General features: G+C 37.4%; 1 protein-coding gene across 4 annotated transcripts in view; it reads left to right on the forward strand.

The window, feature by feature from the left end:
• Positions 1-2857: 2857 nt before the first annotated feature.
• Positions 2858-17808, forward strand: part of foxp2 (forkhead box P2) — a 137390-nt gene continuing 122439 nt past the window's right edge. For 2 of the 4 annotated variants that reach the window (XM_049473410.1, XM_049473412.1), the window contains exons 1-3: positions 2860-3257; positions 15182-15247; positions 16627-16691. The gene's annotated coding sequence lies outside the window, so the exon portion shown is untranslated. Of the gene's footprint in view, positions 3258-15181; positions 15248-16626; positions 16692-17808 lie in introns of all 4 variants that reach the window. The other 2 variants (XM_049473413.1, XM_049473414.1) reach the window with 2 other exon arrangements.

Below are 17808 nucleotides of genomic sequence, written 5' to 3' on the forward strand. Positions count from 1 at the left end.
ATAAATACAAATGCCTTCATTAAACAGTAGTTTAAACTTATGTTAGACGTACTTGCAGGAGAGCTTTTTTTTTATTAATCACAACATACAAACATATGTAAAAAGTATGTCAAGAGGCATAAACAAAGATCAACAAAGAATAATTAAGTTGTCCTTTTAGGTAGATTTTAGTCATTTGAAGTCACATAAAGCTCTGGAAAAAATATATAGGAGAACACTTCAGTTTCTAAACCAGTTTCTCTGATTTAGCTATTTATAGGTATATGTTTGAGTAAAATGAACATTGTTGTTTAATTCTATAAACTACGGACAAAAAATATTGTCATTTAGAGCATTTTTTTTTACAGAAAATGAAAAATGGCTGAAATAACAAAAAATATGCAGAGCTTTCAGAACTCAAATAATGCAAAGAAAACAAGTTTATATTCATAAAGTTCAGAAATCAAGAGTTCAGAAATCAATATTTAGTGGAATAACTTTAGCATAATAACACAATGATGCATCTTGGCATGTTCTCCTCAACCAGTGTTACACACTGCTTTTGGATACCCTTATTCTACTCCTGGTGCAAAAATTCAAGCAGATCAGCTTGGTTTGATGGTTTGTGATCATCCATCTTCCTCTTCCTCTTGATTATATTTCAGAGGTTTTCAATTAGGTAAAATCAAAGAAACTCATCATTTTTAGGTGCTTTCTTATTTTTTTTTTCAGAGCTGTATGTGGAGTATAGTCTCGAGAGGGGCAGGATTAAACAGGGCCGATAGGTGGCAGCAACACGCAACTCTTCAGCCCTCAGAGTCTCTTACAGTGATTTCCAGACTCTCTGTTTTCTGCTCATTTTTTCTCACGGAGCTGCGTCGCTAAATTTGTAGTGATGTAATCAACGAAAACAGACAGCGGTGAGACAATAAAGCTCATATTCATCATATAAAAAAATAACAACTATATTAAACAATTATAGTAACACAGCGTACACCTGCTGATGGGAAGATACACCTGCTTCTATCCAGATGTGCGAAAACAGCATTGCTGATATAAAAAGGTTTTTTATTTTTTTTATTTCGTTTTTTAGACACCTCTTATATATTAGCCTAATATAACATTTAAAAATGCATTTTTTACATGGTTATTTAAAACATCTGAATACGGAATGTTTCATTGCATACATTTTTTTAATGAAAATGACAAATATTATTAAAATTTTATAATTAAATATATAAATACCTCCAATATCTCAAAATAATTCTAAATTCAAGCAGTCGGGAAAAAAATCTCTCCATAATTAATCTTGTAATGATTAATAAAATGTAAATTACGTGTGCTGGATTAGAGATGTGTGTTGATCAGTAGTGAAGCTGGAAATAGTGGGGCTGAAAAGCTGCCCGTCGTATTTGTCATTAAAATGACCGCGAGCAGAAATTATGACAAATACAGAGCCTTTCCTCGGTGTTTGCTCGATGTTTTAGAGACTTGAGGAAGAAAACTGTCCTGAATTATTTATATCAAATTACCATGGCAGTCAACACTGCAGGATCAGGGATTTAACCTGCGATTAGCACAAATCTGCCCGTCTGAAAACTTTCTCTCCCTGTTCAACACAAAGGTCAGTGCGCGAGTCTGAATGAGGAAAACCTGCCTGCTTTAGCTAAATATTCATATGTAACGTAAACGTGCAATATGTAAATATGCAAATAATACTGTAGTTCTGTACAGTGAGATTAACGTTGTGATCAGTAAGTAGCTCAAATAATTGTGTGCTGTGGTTTGTGTTGATAGTAACATTCAGATAGATTCAGAAAGACGACTTGCATTTTTTTTGTCTTTTAGCTGTTTTGTGTCATTGTGATATTAACTATTTTGTGCTAAATACAATTTTCATAATAAAATAAGCACAGAAAAAGGCTATAGCCTGAAATAAGCAACAATATTTCAATTTGTTAAAAAAAAGAAGAATATATATACGTAATTCTATACGTAAAGCTTATTTATGCATATATAAGCACACACACACACACACACACACACACATACATATACAGCTCTGACAAAAATAAGAGATAACTTAAAAATGATGAGTCTTTTTGATTTAACCAAACTGAAAACCTCTTAAGAGTTAGATTGATAATCACAAGCCATCAAACCAAGCTGATAACGTTATTCAAAAGCAGTGTGTAAGACTGGTGGAGGAGAACATGCCAAGATGCATGAAAACTGTGTTTAAAAACCAGGGTCATTCCACCAAATATTTGGTGGATTTCTGAAATCAATATTCAAAACTGTATAATATGAACTTGTTTTCTTTGCATAATTTGAGGTCTGAAAGCTCTGCATCTTTTTTTTTGTTATTTCTGTTATTTCTCGATTTCTGCAAATACATGCTTTAAATGATAGTATATTTATTTGGAATTTGGGAGAAATGTTGTCTGTAGTTTATAGAATAAACTAAAAATATTCATTTTACTCAAACATAAATACCTATAAAGAGAAAAATCATTTTTTTATTTTTGTATTTTCCAGAGCTATATAATATAAACTGTATATAATTCTAATTAAACATGCAGAAATGCTGTTCTATTGTACTCTTTGCTTTGTGTACCACTGAGGCTTTGAAAGCTCAGTAAATCAGTGGATTACTTTATTAGCTGGTAATAAAACAACCTAAACTCTGAAAGTCTCTAAACTCTGATTTTTTTTTTAATTTTTGTTGTTGTTGTTTGTTGTTTACAGAGCAGGTGGACGTGACGTCACTTGGGGGGGTCGCAGCACTCCAAAAAATAACAAAAAACCTCCTCCGCGGAGGAGCCTCCCCTGGGGGGGGAGGGGGGGGGGGTCTGCTTTCTAATCAGCTAGTCCCCCAAATACTCGGCGGAATACATCTTGATGTAGTGAATCGTAACGCCAAAAAAAAAAAACAAGCTGCTGCCTCGTATTGCGCCTCGTGCGAGAGCATTGTAACAGGACTCAGTGTACTCGGCGTGCTTTTTTTCTGTGTTGCATTAGTAATAACAGCAGCGCGCTGACTGAAGACAGGAGGCAACGCGTGTGCATCTCCGAGCGGAGGGATACCTCGGCGTTTTATTTACTCTGCGGCTTGTTGTTCATTTTTTTTTAAGAAAGAAAAAAAAGCTGCTTTTATGATTATTAGCTTGTGCGCTCACGTGCGCGTTTCCCTCACGGCGCCGACAACAGCGTTTCCACGCAGAGCTTTCTGTGTTTTTTGTTGCTGCTACCCACGGAGGAAATAAGCGCGTGTTTTGGTGAGTTTCTCTCTTCCACCACACTCCTTCCACTCTTCTTCTTCTTCTTCACTGCTTTTTATCGCTCTTTTCTCCAGACTCCTGACTGTGTCTGGTGTGTGTGTGTGTTTCCCCCTTTTTTCCTCCTGTTTTATTTTTCCAGCTGCTGTTTATCCACAACTACACTTGAGTCCTTTAGAGAACTTTAGAGAAACTGAGTTTTTAAAGGCTTTTTTAAGGTAGAAAACGCTTTTATACTCATATTTAAGACTCTATATCGCTTTATATATCTTTAAATCATAGATAATGTGTAGGTATTACGTTATTTAGGGGGAGTTTCGTGTAAAAAGAAGTGGAGTACAGACTCTGCTGAAGTCTTATGGTTAACGCTAATGTTAGTTAAATAGCTAGCTAACTACGCTAACTAACTTTCTATGATTTAACGATATATAAAGCGACATACAGTCTTAAATATGAGTTTAAGGACGTGTTTACCTCTATAAGCCTTAAAAACAATGTCTCTAAAGTTATTTACAGGACTAAAGTGTAGTTCTGGATAAACAGCAGCTGGAAAAATAAAAAAGTATGCTATTTTATATAACATAACGCTATATAGTTATAGAGTTACACAGTCCGGCGTGGGTCACTCACTCAGCAGCATTAATCAACAGAGAGACCCAGCCAGAGAGATATAGAGAGAGACAGATGCAGTGAAAAAGAGATAGAGAGAGTTAACTAAGCTAGCTATTATATTGTTTAATTACTGTTTTTATCTATTAAAGCCTTTAAACGTCACTGTTTATAATAACTAAATTAAAGCGAGATTTGTTTAGCTTGTTACCAGTAGTTTGTTTAAAAATAGAAAAATGTAAAACAGTGTAGGCAAGCAGAGTTTAAAACAAAAAAAAAATTAATAATAACAGTTAAAACTTAAGAGATAAAAGTGGCTAGATAATGTATGTCTGTTAAGCTAGTGAAAAAAATGTGCAGAAAATATATATTAAATATATATGTTTATATACAGTATTATAGCTTGTATTTTTTCTTAATATTATATTAATGTTAACCCTAAACAGTAGTTACAGTAGTAGTGGCATACCTCTCCATTTCCCATTTCATGTTATTACTTTATTTAATAGCTGGTAAAAATGTAAAAAAAATAAATGGTGTATATACATTATTACAGATTGTATTCCCTTTTTTAAAGTTGTTAATTGACTGGTTATATTGAACAGTAGTTAGCTAATTGACCTACCTTCCCATTTTTCGTGTTAGTAATTATTTTTATGCATATATAGATGGCTGTTATTTAAAAAAATGGCAATGCAATCAGAACTTAATTTTATTATATGTATTTTTTGTTTGAACAAAAACAATAAGCAGGGGTACTCATGCTGACCTTAACATAGTCTAACTAGCCAGCTGTATAAGTTCTATAGTTTTTCCTCACACTGTATTTTTTAAATTCAAAATTAATTCATCAACAAATCAGTTATTAACACAAGTAACATTTAGTGTTTGCTTATGAATTGACTTTTAGACTTTTAGATTTAAGGTGATAATTATTAATGAGATATATAATAATTATTTCCTGAATTTTACATCACATTATTATTATTATTATTATTATTATTATTATTATTATTATTATTATCATCGCCATCTTACCGTGTTTGTTTGCTCCCATGCCATGGTCCTTGTGCCATCTCCATAGAGTGTACTGAGTACTGAGTAGTACTGATGATAATTGCCAAGTAATTGCCAGTGAATGAGGCAGATAACACGGCGCAAGTTAAGGGACAGCACTCCTCTCATCCAGGCCCATTTAAAGGCACTACTATAGAGTAGCTTGGTGGGTAAAGGATACCTGCAGCTAAATCAATAGAGCCTAGGTGATTTTTCCTCCCCTTTTAACTGCTAACAAGGTGTGTAGTAGCCCAGCTCCAGTGGTGACCCGTGGACCCGTGATTAGCTTTCAAGCTTTCACCTCTGTGTTAGCTGGGGCCGAAACCTCTGGTTTACTCTGGCAGCTGTGCAGGTGAAGTGCAGGTGTGTCTCACACCATTTCATCACTCAACACGCGGCAGCTTCAAAGCGGCCGTAATAGCAGCAGTAAAAAATTTCGCAGGGCACACCTCGGCGCCTGCGACCTCTGTGTGCAACCTGAAGCCCAGCCCTTCGTTAGCCCCACGCAGGCTTCTCCAGGTGATTTTAATTAGTGCCGTCTCAGTGCGCCCACTGTGGAGGAGAGGAGAGGAGAGGGAAGGGAAGGGGACGAGCGTACAGTAGTGCCAGCCTGATGGTTTGATGGGGGGACAGCTGACAAGTGACCCGTGACTGGGGCCCAAACCCACGTTCAGTCCTGGCATTTTGCATACATCCCCAGATTACACCATTCATCACGGCCACTCCGCGCGGCTCGCTGATAGGAAAATGTATGGCCCCCCTGGAGTAATGTGCATGCATTTCGTTAAGTTGAAATCATTTGTCAAAATTAAGGCTCGAGTTGACTGCTTGTGGGTTAATGCACATATCCCTATTCTGTCCCGTTTTGGCATTTCAGACCCGGAGCATGCAATTATGATCTGTTTGAACAATTATGATCTGTTTGTTCACCTTTTAAAGTTCAGCTCACACTGCTTGTGCTTATTATTCCCTCAGTTCTAGTGAGAGAATGGTTAGATCTGGGTTATTTTTTGTGTGTTGAATTTATTCTTATTTAGACTAATCAAAAAACTTGTTTGTTAGTTGCTATCTTTTTTTTAAAACCCCTATTTAGCCCTTTGTGCTTGTTTTAAAATCAAACTGCACTGTGCAATCTGCCCGCTTGCATGACCTTGAGGTAGGTGTTGCACTAGGAGTTTCAAGGAAAATGTAAAGAATGGAAGAATAAAACAGTGGTCAGTGATCTAGTTTGCTCAGCACGATATCTCTCTTTTTTATATTTTGGACTCTCGCTGAAACCTATGGATGGATGCCTAAACAGGGTCAGTTTTAAAAAAAGCTAATGGAAATTAAGCTCGAAAGCCTTCTGTTTTTATCCACATTAACTTCACAGAAATGTTTCCATGACAACCTCCATGCAAGTAAAGGCAACCAGAGGTGATCAAGTTTTTTTTCTCGTTTTTTTCTCTCTCTCTCTCTCTCTCTCTCTCTCTCTCTCTCTCTCTCTCCCTTCTTTCTCCCTTCCTCCTCCAGTAAGAATGGAATTTGTGTTGACAGTTCTGGCCTTTAATAGCACTTTTGTGCCGCGTGAAAGTATTTGTTTACCAGGATCATATGCTTCTAGCTGTCAGCCTCGGAGAGATTGACTTCTTTAGATAAAAGACTGTATTACGTGCTTAAGAGGCCCTCATGCGCCATAATTATCCACATCACTGTAATGGTGTTTTGTGTGCTTCAGTAACTAAGAGGCTGAGAGCTAAGGCTTTTTTAGTTACGCTCTGGGTCACCTATTAAGCCTCACTCGAGCTGGTGTTTTCAATGAGAAAGTGCCGCGACTTTTGGCTCAGGAACAAAAAAAAAGAAAGCTTTCTTGGGTGGGGTCAGCGGATATGGATTATACGTGGATTGCAGTCTAAGCTCTAAAATGTCTAAAATGTCTAAAACGTCCACATCTTGTCTGTGTCTTGATTAAATAAAGAGATTCAGAGTGAAAGAACCTTTCCATTTCATGGTACCTCCATGTTACTTCCTATAACTTCATCTAGGGGTTTTAGACTGATGACCCAAATCTGTCCACAATCCAATATCTTTACTGTTGTTTGCTGATTACCATCATTTGTTTGGCATTTTTGTAAGTTTTGTCTTAACCAGAGGATCATAGTTGTTTTGCAGCTTCTGATTATGTCCTTGGCTGTTAAACCTTTGTCTAATAGCTCTTCTTCACCTTTAAAAACTACATTACAGCCATAACAATTCATTTTCTGAAAACTTTTAGACCCTAGATTAGAATTCTGTGGGACATCAAAAGATATGGTGATATAAAACGTGTACAAAATGATCCAAAATTTAAATTTTGCTTCAGGATATATAACTAGTTTGTGATTGGTCTGAATCTTCTGGTTTTGTTCTATTTCTGTTTATATGTTAACCACAGGTTAGAACTGTGTGGGATGCCAATATATGCTTAAATAAAATACTTAACAAATATTTCACAATGGTTTTATAGTTGCATCAGGATTACTAACTCAACATTAAGCTCATGCTGGTCTGGATTGACTGACCCTGTTTTGTCTGATTTACAGTATATGTAACCACACACTTCAGCTCTACTTCACCATTAGTATCTACATTACATTGATTACAATTATTGTTATACAACTTTATAGACCCTAAATCAGAACCCTGTGGGATGCCACAAGATATGCTTAAATAAAATAATTACCAAATAATTAATAACAGGTCGGATCCTGCCACTTTTCTGTTTAAGCCTTATCTAAGGCTTTGTATGTAAACCCATATTCAACTGTATGTTATTTTAGCAAATCCAGTACAAAACTGTAAACTGGAACCTTGTGGCATGGCAAAATATATGCAAAAAATATATATTTTAGGTTTTTGATGGGTCTAGATCCTCTGGTTTTGACCTATTTCTGTTTAAACCTTGTTTAGGACCCTGTATTTGTAAACCCACATGTCATCCCTACTTCACTGTAGTAACTATTCTGACATTGCAGTAGATTTATAGATGTCTTAGGATTCATAGCTTAACAATAAACATAGGGTTCAATGGGTTAAAGATGCCTCTACTTAAAATGCTAAATTAGGGAGATATGCTTTTATGTCATTAGCTAAAAGAGAAGATGAGCCTTTGATGAGCATTATTGCTGTATGTATGTATTACTATCAATCAGCAACGCTTAGTTTCTCATAAAAAAAAATAAAGCTACATATTCGTCCTCTTCTGTGGTGTGAAGCCGTGGCACACGTCTCAGGCTGAGCTCACAGATTCAGAGCAAGGTGACAGCATGCTGGTGTGAAAACGCCTTGGTTCCAGGGTCCAGTCTGAATGAAAGATCGGGCGGAGGGGTGTCATTTGTAGTAAACGGCAAGGTCACCGGCGCTCAGATCACGCTCGCCCCTAGCCTGACTGTGTAGTAAACAGTGAACCACATCAGGGGGAGACGAGAGAGCAGTGACCTTTTGTTTTTTTTTCATTGTTGTGCTTGTTGATATTGTTTGGTTTGGTTAAATATAAGTACAGTACTTACATTACTTAGTATTGGCATTGGTTATGATGATGACCATTAATACTGAAAAAAATATTAGCTCTATTAATAACACCTGATTAAAGAATCAGTAAACATCAATATACTGTATAAACAATACGGAAAAAAAAAATTATGATATTTAAATAAATTGTCACAATGCACAGCATGATCATTACATTTTCACAAATGCATTAGTAGCAGTAGATTCTTAAAAAAAAAAACAGTCATTAAATACCGCTTATACTTATTGGGGCTGCACGCTATTCCGTTTTAGAATCGACATCGCAGTGTACACACGCAGTAATCAGAATGTGCAATATTTTTCCAATATTAATATACATTTTTCAAAATTCTTGTATATCTATACAATATTATTTCATTTAAATATTTCAAATGTGCTGCACTTCATGCAGTTAAATAGGACAATTAAATTCAATTACACTTTTATTATGAGGGCTAAATGTTCTGCTGATCAGTGTTTGATCATTCCTAAGCACTGATGAAGCACTGAGATATCACGATACATTAAAATATCATCCTATTGTCCAGCTCTACTGTAAAATAAACACCTTTTTACAATCAGAACACTTAATGCAAGTGTCAACCTTCTTCTAACTGGAATCTCTGAGGACAGTGCTGTTAGGAAAGAGGAAAAAAAAATCTGTTTATTTCAAAATGTTACAAAAAAACCCTGTAGGATTTGTGACGGTAACATCTCCTGACAGGCGTATTAGGCTGCAGAAAGAGCATCGGGCTCGGGGCTGGGGGCATATGGTGCTGCCTTCTGCTGGCATAGCTCTAGAACAAGTTGCAACACTCTGGCAGGGTCACGACTGTCTCAGGTTTGTTCCTCCTGCCCCCCCTCTAAATAAAAACAGGGCAGAAAACAAGCACATTAATGCTGGCTTTGTCTTTCAGAAGGGCACAGCAAATGTTTTCTGTTTGACTTCTTGGCCTCAATTCTTTTCTTTTTTTTTTTTCGCTCTGGAAAACAGAGCATGTAAGCGTGATGTCACATGTCTCGTGAGATTTATTTTTGCATTATTTTTCTGAATTAGATGAACAGCTATGTTTTTTTCTGCTGTTGAAGGAAAGAAGAGTGTGAACAGTGAGTGTAAATTCCTTTAAACCTTTGTTTAAACGGGCATGTGCAGAGAATTTCTTTCAAAATGTTATTTTTACTGATAGGGGCATATTGCAAACCATTATTAACCATTATACCATTATAACAATTTTTAGGTGCAGGATTAAAGGCCATTTCTGAGTCATTAAGGTCATTCCACTGACTGTATTACTTGTATTTCTAATAATTTAATAACTGTAGCAGGCTGGTAAGTTTTCCTTGCTTGGGTTGCCATACAGGTTGTTTTATGTAGTCAAAAAGAAGCAGGTTTAGACCTAGATTTGCAAAAAAACTACAGTTTTTACATCACTTCCTGTATGTAACTGTCCCCAGAAAATAAAATCAGAAAATGTAGAGATTTCCTATTAAAACATGTTAATAAAGTGAAAAAATGAGGAAAAGAAACTAGACTAATTCTTACAAAGACCACAGCAACCATAGTTAAATAGCAAATTTAGGTTTGTAGTTTATGTAGTATATTAAAGCAGCATGCACTAATTAGTTATTACCTAATTATTAAGACTCCATAAAATGTGGCGTTTGTTTCTAATTGTTGGGGTTATCCCTGCTCGACTGATGTTATTCAGCTGAGCATTGCCCTCCTCAGAATGATCACAGCAACTGCTTGCTTGCTTGCTTTTGCAGACTGCGGTTCTCAATTCTCTACACTAGAAAACTCCACAAGGCTCTACACACACACACAGACACAGGCCGAGAGACTGACAGCATGCAGAGTATCAGGGGCCATGCTGGAATGCGTTTGTGGATAACACAGGAGCCTTTGTTTTGTTTTCTGTACAGGGATGTTGCTCAGCTGGCTGTGCTCTGTGGTCAGAGAGATGCAGGCTGTGCAGAAGGTTAATTATACCCAAGCTCGTACCTGAGAGGCTGGCGTCTTTGATAGGGCCACTCGCAGCATATGGCCTCAGCAATACAATGGTTTATTTTTATGATATTTGATGAGTGGTTTTTAATTTAGATTGTCACTCCTGGCAACCAGCAGGGCAGATGGTGCAGACTTGAATGCCCATCAGAGCCTAAATACCCTCTAGGCAGCTGTTGCTAATAAACTTTCTTTCTGTTTTTTTGCTGTTTTTTTTTTTCCCACGTGCGCTTTAGGTCAAGAGGAGTCAAACCTGTTACAACACCTGTTTCTGCATATGTAAATCTGTTGTTTTGTCATTTCATTAAACAAGGAAAAAAGCAACGGTCCCTCGTGGTTGCAAATGCGACTGGCACTGAGCCCACTTGGCACCATGCAGACAGAGAGAGGAAGAGTGAGTGAGTGAGCGAGCGAGCGAGGAAGAGAGAGAGGGAGGGAGGGAAAGAAAGGGGAGGGCGGAGAGAGACAGGGGAAAGACAACAGCGGTTTGCATAGCACGACCACAGAGCCACTGGATGAAGCTCGAGTTAAGCTTAATGCCATTTTAATGCCAATTCAACTTCCTCCAGCACTTTTTCCTTTTTTTCTCTGTGGAGTGAAAAGGACTTGTTTCCTACAGATGCTCAAGAAGGAGGTACAAGAATAGTATCCAATAATGACAATATTTTATTGTAATGTGATAACATTTTCTTATCACATCAAATATATATATTTGTAAAAATATCAAGGAAATCATCAATTCTTGAGAAACACTGACCCAACTGTTTATATTTTATGACAGAGAGCATAATTAGTCCAGTTTAACTGGATGCATAACAATATATTTTTAAAATAAAAAAGTCACTGTATTTAGTTTAGGGGAATTTGAATTGTAGGTTTGAATCTATGAATCTTTCACTAGTGCTCTGTTATGATCCCATTTACTCCCATTCATTTTAACACACGCCCAAGCCATAGAGTTTTGTGGCCTCCTAAAGAAAGGGCAGGTAAATAAGCTTAAAAAATGTGTAGTGCAGGTAAGTGAGCTCAAATCCACAGCCATACTGACATACACATCTTTATTTGTAATTTTTTGTCAAGTTTAATTAGCCTAATAACAATTAAATGGCATACACCATCCATCATGTATTGCAATCACAATATTGTGTATCATGATTTTTTTTTTTCATTGTGATATTGTAATCATGATTTTTACTATATCGCCCAGCCCTAGAGTCATATCTGAAACACTATATGCACAGAGGCTTTTGCCTGACACACTCCTGGTTGCCATTCATTATGTTGTACACCTTTTTTCCCCTGCACCCTACTGCCATTCCCCTAGTGGCCCTTCCATTCCCTTTATTGCCCTCTCATCATCTGGTGGTGGTGGGCTCCCACAGCCCTGCTCCAGGGCTGCATTGGCTCTGCTCTGTCTGTGGGGCTAATTCATCTGACTACAAGTGACTACATACAACCTCGTAACCCGTTCCAGTAGAGTCCAGTAGCATCAGAAATATCTTCAAACACTCATGCACACTTACTTTTTTTTTTCCGTTTCCACGACCGTCTCCCCTCCCTCCGCCTCCGTACGTTGTTGGATTTGAGTTGTAATCCTGTCTGTGTACGCAGGATGCAACAAATATGCCGTGAAATTAGAGGTTATTCCCCAAATATTCTGCCTGAGCTTTGAAGATTACCGTCATTATTGTGGCACCTCCATGAGAATCGAGCCTCTTCTGAACTTCGCCTGGGTCCTCCTCGCACGTGCATGCTGTACATGTCTTATAATGCTGTCCTTGTGATTACTCAGCACACATACAGCTCTGGAAAAAAAATAAGAGACCACTTAAAAATGATGAGTTTCTCATAATAGTTGATTTTACCAAATTAAAAACCTCTGGAATATGATCAAAAGGAAGATGGATGATCACAAGCCATCAAACCAAGCTGAACTGCTTGAATTTTTGCACCAGGAGTAAAGGCATAAAGTTATCCAAAAGCAGTGTGTAAGACTGGTGGAGGAGAACATGCCAAGATGCATGAAAACTGTGATTAAAAAACAGGGTAATTCAATCAAATATTGATTTCTGAACTCCATTTCTCGTTTTCTGAAAATAAATGCATAAAAAGGCAATATTTTTATTTGAAATTTGTGAAAGATATTGTCTGTAGTTTATAGAATAATACAACAACGTTCATTTTACTCAAACATATATTCCTTTAAATATTAAAATCAGATAAACTGATTTAGAAACTGAAGTGGTCTCTTCATTTTCTCCAGAGCTTTATGTCAAGATATGTCAAGATGTAGCTCTCAATGTAGATCTCAGCTTTTTTCATTTTTGACTTGCACACAGGCAGCAGTCCTGCCCTAGCTGTATTTAAGCCTTATTCACTACCGTCTACCCCAGCACACACTGTGCTCACTACCTACAACAGTTTTTTTTTTCTACTCCATCGATAATGTCAACGTGTTTGAGGAAGAGGCGTGGAGAAAAACAGGCAGCGCTTGGCTCGGCCAGGCCCACGCGGGGCTTCAATGAGGGTCCCCGCAGGACGTTAATCTCCCTGGGCCACGGAGGTATCCTGCCTCTATTCGCCTCCTCTGATTTAGCGCCTCTCCCTCTCCCCTCCCTCTCCCCGTGCCGCTTTGGAGCGCCACACACCCCTCTCTGATATGGAAGTTCATTAGGGATGTGCCTTTGATGGGCCGGCTTTTCATGTGACGCCGCTCTCAAATACCTTGATGTAGAAGCTTAAAAAGCCATTGTGCTGTAAGCCCTCCTTTTGATGCGTCTTATTTAGATCTGCATAGTAAATCAAGGAGAGTAAATAACGAGGCAGCAGATGGAAGCAAGGAGATAAGAACCAGGCGAACAATCGCATTTGTATTTTGTTATGATGTTGACAGCAGCTAAAATTCACTAATCTTGCGCCACTGATCTGCATTTCAAAGAAATCTCATTTAGCAGTGGGAAGGATAAAGTTCTTTTCATTGTGTTCTTTTTTATTGCATTCTTTGCTAATTTATCTGCTGCAGATTTAACGTTGGGCTTGGGTGCAAGCGGCATGCATGTTGCAAAGGGGGTCTTAAATACTCTGAAAGCGGTAACGTCTAGACTGTGAACCGGGGGTAATTACACGTCCAGTGATGAATAGAAGGAGTTTGAAGACCCATCTTTGTTCGGAGGCCTTGAATTGCTTGACTAACACAGATAAGGGGCATTTGGCCTCTGTCAAAAAATATTGCAGCGACTTTCCCTGTAATACGGGAATGGTATTTACTTTAAAGATAAAAATTATTGTGTACAGTAATCTGACTTGTTAGCATAATGTCTTCTTTGGTGCTCGCGGGCCGGTACGGAGCTGTGGAGGTATTCCTGGCCTTGATTTGAAATAGTTTATCTCGACTTAGCGCGGCGCTTCATGTAAATATCAGACATTGGCATTATTAGAGCCTATGAATGGCTGATGCAGTGTGTGTATATAATTTGATAGTATTTAGAGATGGCTTTGTATGGAGAATAGAAATGGGTACGGCATTATGTGGAAAAGGCTGGATGCTGAAGTCACGCAGACTAAAAGCGTTGGTATTGCATTGCTGCCATCTAAATTGTCAGTTTTCACAGTCCAGAGGTGTTGTGCTATTAAAGTAAACTCAGAGCCCATTTAAAATGGATGGAACATTAACAAAAAATAATGTTTCACCAAGATAATTACGCGGTGGGTCCGTGTTATATTGCATTTCATTTTCAGTGTTTATTTACACTGAAAAGGGCTGAGCAGTTACAAATCTAATTTTCTGTCAAATGTTGACTGAGCAAGTAGGCTTAAATATACACTGAGCGGAGCACTGTTTGTGCTAATAAACTCAGCATTAGTGCATTAGCGGTTCTCAAAAATATACCGTAAGCACAAACATTAGAATAATAAACACTTGTAGGAGGGAAAATGTTCCGTCTTATCAGCCTTCCTCTGATGGTTAAACCGATAAACAGTTCACACTCTTTCAAACTCTTAGTGCTCGGTAGCTGCAGAGGTCTTTGCAACACCTCCCCGAACTCAGGCAGTAAATGTAATGGCACTTGGCAGTTTTTGTTTGCAGCAATGTTCTCCCGCCCCTTTGTACAGTTCAGGGAGCACATTCCACAGGATCCAGCAGTTGCTAGTTGCCTACAGGGGTCATTGGAATTCTAAGAGGGGAAAAAAAAAATCTGGGGTATCCAGGCCGTCGCTTAGAGAGCTTTTTGTGTACGTGTAGTTTATGTGTGTGCCTGTTCTGTGCCACAGGTTCACGTGCGAAATAGTGAAATGTTCCTAACAGGAAAAAAAAAATTTTTTTGAACTGTTATGAGCTGATCTGTGTGTGCACATATCTGTTAGTGTCAGCAAAATGAGAGCACTTTGTGGAAAGTTAGCGCAGTTATCCTGCCTTACGCATGCACCGTTGCTTTTTGAGAGGCACAGTAGGCTCTTTTTTCTTTTTAGGGCAAAAACACTTTTTACCATAAATCATTCTCTTACTGTTCAAAATCTGGTACATTAAATCTAGGCCTCAGGTACAGAAACGCTCATATATGTATATACTGATCTGAATGAGGGTTGATCTTTTATATACTTCTGTATAAATTGCTGTATAAAGTTTGTGCTTCTGAAACTTTTGAGCAGATAAATGTCTCTATCAGTCTTGCAGTATAAGCATCTTAGACTAAAATTCATTCGTATTTGCTGTGTTGTTTTACAGATCCTTTGCATACCCGGACTGACTCTTCAAAGACGGACATCTTTTGAAAGTTTTTCTCCCCTCAGGGTGAGTTTAATAAAACGCCCTTTAATAGAACAGAGTGACATAACAAATGACAATCATTCTATTGTTAAATTGCTTATTTATGATTGGGCATTGAGTAGTTAGAACTATATTGTTATCTTATATACTCTTCTTCCATTGTTTTTTATCTTTTGCTATACTTCTATTCATTTTGCATGACTGATCCACAACAGTTTTATATGCTTCCTCAGAGCAGACCTCTGTTTTCATTTTTTTCTCATCGCTCTTTACTCCCATTTACTCCTGTTAATTTTTGATATTTCAAAATCCCAATCCACCCTTTGTAAAATCATGTAAAGCCATCAGACTGATTGTTTCCCTCCCATTCACTCCCATTCATTTTTACACATGCCCAAGCCATAGAGCTACATCTGTAGCACAGGTAACTGAGCTCTAATCCACAGCCATACTGATACACACACATCTCTTTTAATATTTTTCTCTCTGTTTATACATTTTTCCTAAATTAACTTGTTAACAAACCATTAACACTTTTAGTGTTAGTTTAATTTGCCTAATAGCAACCAAATGACATATGCTACTTATATAATAAAGCTTTAATCTATAGCCAATTTGTTGTTTATTCATCCCAGCCATTATATTCCCCACTTTTCTAATTGTATTTTATATCTTGAACAGGGTTGTGCCATAAATAGTTTCATCCACAATAATATCGCCAACATTTTTGAGTATTGTGAACGATATTACACCTTGAAATATCGTGCAATATCATTATATCATAATTATCACATCAGGGTACTACTTTCTTGCTATTTTTAGAAAAAGAAAAATTTACACTGATCCTATCTCTCATTATATCTAATTACATCTACTAGAGACAGATTATGTCTGTCCAGTATCATTCATTTTACTTTAATCCTAGATATATAGAGATACATTATTGGTATCATGACATTCTGTTACAAATCTGATGAAAATTCTTGTATTTTTTTATTATCTCAATTCATATTGTATACAATATTAAAAGTAAATTTTCATTTTGTTGCAGTGGTGTATTTTTGTTGTATCGCCAAGAGTATCGTTATCGCGGAAATACCATGAAATATCATGATATTATTTTAGGATCATATCGCCCACTCTTAATCTTGACATTTCAGCAGTACATACATACTATTGTTTTAACTCCCTTTGCTTAGAGTTAGAGTTGAACTAGTTGAGCTAAAATAGAAAATAGAGAAGAAAAAAATATATATATTTATAAAGGTCTAAAGTTCCAGATATTACCTTTCTGTATATTTAACAAGCCTTTAAAGCAGTATGGAAACAATTCAGTGCATCAGGTGAAAGCGTTAATACTGTATCTTCACACCTGAATTTCCATTCTCCTCTTTCTCCTTCAGGATGAGATCTGGTATGGCAGTTGCACACTGCACAGCCCGAGCACTCTGAAGCCAAGGCAGAAGTGGTGAGTAAATGCACTTTTTTAAAGTGGTCATTTGCATGTCCCATCGTCTTGTCTCAGTCATAATTGAGATGCATTCTCAAAAGTCAGTCGCATTAAATGTTCCATCATCTGCGGGCCGAGAGTAAGTCTAATGACGTGTAGGAGAGAAAACTAAAAGATTCTGCACGCGCCCTCAATCGCAGAAGACCCTTCCATCGCTCTTCCCAAAATTCCTAAAACTCTCAGAACTGTAAAGTGCCCACCACTCACTCTGGAAGTGTTTAATGTTAATGACAAAATGAACTCATTCAATTGTACATAGTGTCTGAGAGCAGCCACCGCGGGTCTTCAGGAGCTGCGGCAGTTTGTCACCAAGTCAGTGCTGAAGAAGTGTGAGGAATTTCCTTACACGCTGATTATGCGGCTGCAGTGGCAGAGTTCGTCATTAGCAGTATAGCCCCCGTATAGCCCCCTACAGACGCTGTCATATAGAAATTGCCAGACACTGAACTCCAGTCGTGATGAGGGGAAAAAAAAGAGTAATTCTTGCTTACATTCTAACTGGTCTGTTTAACTGCTCTGCTCTGTCTAAGAAGATTCTAAGAAGTTTTTTAATCTTGTTGAGTGATTTGAGTTCAGTTCTGACTTAATGAACATGATATGATTTATGCATGTTGATATAATGCCTTTAAAACAGGTAGGAACTTCAGGTATGAGATATTTAGTTTACTTTAGTCTGTTCCTTTGATTTAGTTTATTACACAGCACTGTTAGTGTTACAATTTGACACTCGCAGTGCCAATTCATCACTTAACAGTGTTGGTTCATCACTGGCACATTTGCTGTGATATGTGTCACACCACACATGCAAACACTTTAAAGTAAGCTATATTTAAAGCTGACTTTTCACAAAGAAACGTTTGAACTTACTGCAAACTTTTTCATAATTAAGGAAACATTGTACGATAATTAGAACAAAGCAAAGACACAATAATCCACCGTGAATTATCTTTGCTTTCCACTATTGTCTGCAGCCACTACTAATTATCATCCATCACTTATATTGATTTCATCATGACCATGACCATGAGTATAATCACACATGTATATAGGGTATAGTCACAACATTAGGAAAAAA

Source organism: Astyanax mexicanus, chromosome 2 (genome assembly GCF_023375975.1).
Source record: "Astyanax mexicanus isolate ESR-SI-001 chromosome 2, AstMex3_surface, whole genome shotgun sequence".
NCBI lineage: Eukaryota > Metazoa > Chordata > Actinopteri > Characiformes > Acestrorhamphidae > Astyanax > Astyanax mexicanus.